Below are 3,628 nucleotides of genomic sequence, written 5' to 3'. Positions count from 1 at the left end.
TGGGTTGTTATAAGTATTTATTAATAAGTGTGATTTTTATAAGCTGCATAAACCACAGCTACAATACTTGTATTTTAATTTGATTATTAGCACATTTACATTTAAGGTTTATATCATTATATTTGGTTGTTAATATGGTCTTTCAGTATTTTACTCACTTGTTCCATCTGATTTCTTTTCTGTTTTCCTCCCATTCTAATTACATTTTTAAATCTACTTATATTTTATTATCTTATTATATTGGTAGTCATAAACACTTTTATTCTTGTCTTGTGGTTAATTATGTAGGTTGGAACATACATCATTGACTTAACAAATTCAAAATTTACTTGTTAGGTACTTCCACATACCCAGACAATACTGGGATGAACTTTACCTCCAGGTACTCCTCTTCCAAAATTTAAACTATTGTTAAATTGTATATTTTATATCCAAAAGTTATTCCTATTAATGCCTAATACAGTCCATAATGATTTAGTTTACAGACATATTTACCCTGGCCCCTAATTAATGTTCTAATCTTAAGTATGTCCATGCTTATCAGTGGTTATAGTATTTAAATTTGGAATTTATTTTCTTTCAAAACTTTAATCCACCATTGTATTGTCTCATGTTGCCACTGATTCTATTGAGAAGTGGTACTCAGGTCCATTTTGGCACCATTGAAAGTAATTTACTTTGTATTCTGCTTTTAAGGTAAACTATATCTTTAACTTCAGGAGTTTTGTTATGATGTGCATAGACAGTGTTTATTTTTCTTAAGCCTCCTTGAATTTGTGAGTTGGTATCTTTCACCATTAAAAATATACATATCCGTATGTATGTATAAGCTTCAAGGTTGTAAATTTTCTCTTAGCTTTTTTTAACGAAATCCAGTAACATATTTGATAGACCTTATTGTATACCTATAGAGCCTCATCTTGTCTTCATTATTTTCATTACTTTGTCCCTATATACTTTATTCTTGATATTTTATTTTGACCTATTTTCCAGTTCAATAAGACTCTCATAAACTGTCTTTTTTCCCCATTAAGTACCCTCATTGAGTACTTAACTTCATTTTTTTTATGTTCTTGGATTTCATTTGGATATTTTTTTTATATTTTCTAATTCTATGCTGAAGTTTTAAGTATCATAGTTCATTTCCTTAAACATATTAAATATACTCATTCTAAATTTAGAGTTTGGGAATTCCAGTGTCTAGATCCCTTGTATGTTTATAACATTTGTTGTATCACATGAGCTAATACACAGTGCCTTTTCTTCATGTGTGCCTCACTATTATTATTTTTATTGAGTGGAAGTATCATACATAAAGAGTTATAGAAATAATGTAGTCTGCATGAGTTTATCTCCCTCAGAGGATAGATATTTCCTTCTGCAACTTTGCCAGTGGCAATGGCCTTTCTTCTTTATTCAGTTGTTTGAAATAAAATGATTAAAAGCTGGGCTTCGGTCTCTCTGTATTTGGTTCACCCCAATGCTGACTAAAATATGGGTCTTTATTCTACCCCTTCCCTTGTCAGTCTCTGGATGCCAGGTTTGTTTCCCAGTTCTCATGAGGCTTTAAAAAACGTTGCTCAGCTTTAGTGTCTCATTTACTTCTAAGTCACCAGTAAACTGGAAATTCAGGGAAAATTGGGCCCCAAATGCTCAGCTTAACTCTCTGGTTTCCTGCTCCTGGAATTTGTCACAGTAGTTTTTATTTCCTTGTTATCGTGCAAATGTTTTCAGTCAAACTTAAAAGAAATTATTTTCCAAGATGTTTTAGTTGCTTCAGACTTTCTAATCCACCATTACAGAATTCTCCCATCAATTTTTTTGAAGTGTTTCTTTAGTTTAAACCCCTAGATTTGTATATTCAGTTGATAACCATATACTGCATCATTCAAGAGTCCCTAAGTGAAAAGGATACAAAAGTTAGTAAAAAAATATCAGGGAAAAAGAGGGGATAAATGTGCAACAACAAGAGTAGTAAAACACGAATATGGAATTATTTTTATGATAACTGTAAACATAGCGTACTCATGTGAGAAGGAATAGGAGACTACAGAAAGTAATTACATGATAACTAAGTAGAAATGGTCATTTTAAAAATTACTGTTTTAACAATTATAAGCAAAATAAATTCCAAATTTGGCAAGGATAAAACATTAAGTTCCTGAGAATCAAAATTTAAAAAATTTTTTCGATTAAGCAGTATTTTCTGTAAACTCCTACGATTTTCATTTGAATATCGGGACCCATGTTCTTTTCCCATAAATCAATGCATTGACATTAATTCATATTATAGTAATGTAATGAATGATTAAGATGAGCAACATCTTTCTGTTCAACTAACTGAAAAGGCCTTCCTTAAATGTAATAAAAGATATTGAACTGTATTGAGAATTGTCGCATTTTAAATTCTCATCTTTTCTTTCCCCCTTTTTTGCGCTTGCCAGATATGTTTATTAATCTATTCTCCAAATATTTATCTTACACATGATATGCTCCAGGAATTGTCCTAGAATCTGGAGATAAAACAATAAAAACAGACAGATTTAGTTCCTTTCCAAATAAAACTTAAAGTATAAGATAACAATAACCATAGATTTAGGAATTACTATGTACAAAATAACTTATTTAAGTTATCACAGTTAATTCTCAAAATTTATGACTGAAATGTTATTAGTATGCTTGTTTCCACTGGAGGAAATTTAAAATTCTTGGACTTTTTAAAAGTCTTCAAACCCACATAGTAATGTCAAGTGATTTTAGAATTCAGGTCTTTCTAACTCTAATATCAGTGTGATGCTGCTTCCTGATTTATATTTTTTCTAACTTAACAATTCCTACTTAGCTTATGTTATTCTCTTATTTAGCTTTTATGTTGAAGAATACCTTTTCCCAGATTCGACAATATCCCCTAATCATCTCAAGAGATGGAATCTGGAGGAAAACATTTGAAAATATGTTGTTTTTGTTATTGTGGTCCAGCTCTTAATTATATTAGAGGGATGTAAAGTTTTCTTCTCTGGTACATAAGATTTATATAGCCTGATTTGATATATCTATATCTATATCATCTCCAACACATTGCAGAGTGAAGCATAGTTGCCTGAAAGTTAGTTTCCTCTGATTTATTTGGGACATTTATGGATTAATTAGTATTATAGTAGTTCAAAAGATGGCAAAATCCTAAAGAGAGATGATACCCAGATGATACTTTCATAAAGAAAACATCTTTGATTTGAAGATGATTTTAAAATTTATTCTTTCTATATATTCTGACACTTTCTATATATTCTATATATATCCGCTTGACTACTTTGCATTTTGTTGGACCTGGGAAGAAATTACATGCCATGGAAAAAGTTCTTACCTGTATGTATATCTTTGCAAATACTTACTGACAACTTTGAGTTATCTTTCAAAAATCATGTTTGCTTTCATGATGCTTATAGGCATCGTAAATTAAACTGAGAGACCAATAACTTTCTTCTCTATGTGACTCCAGAAAAATGAGGATGCTTGTATTTGTCCTGAAACTGGAAACAGCAATGTTGATAAAATAGATAATGTTATATAATAAAAAGGCATAGTGGATAGTAGACAATTTATTTACTGTATGAATAATTTATTTGAA

Source organism: Hipposideros armiger, unplaced genomic scaffold (assembly GCF_001890085.2).
Source record: "Hipposideros armiger isolate ML-2016 unplaced genomic scaffold, ASM189008v1 scaffold_815, whole genome shotgun sequence".
Taxonomy (NCBI): Eukaryota; Metazoa; Chordata; class Mammalia; order Chiroptera; family Hipposideridae; genus Hipposideros; species Hipposideros armiger.
This window is presented reverse-complemented; position numbering follows the sequence as displayed.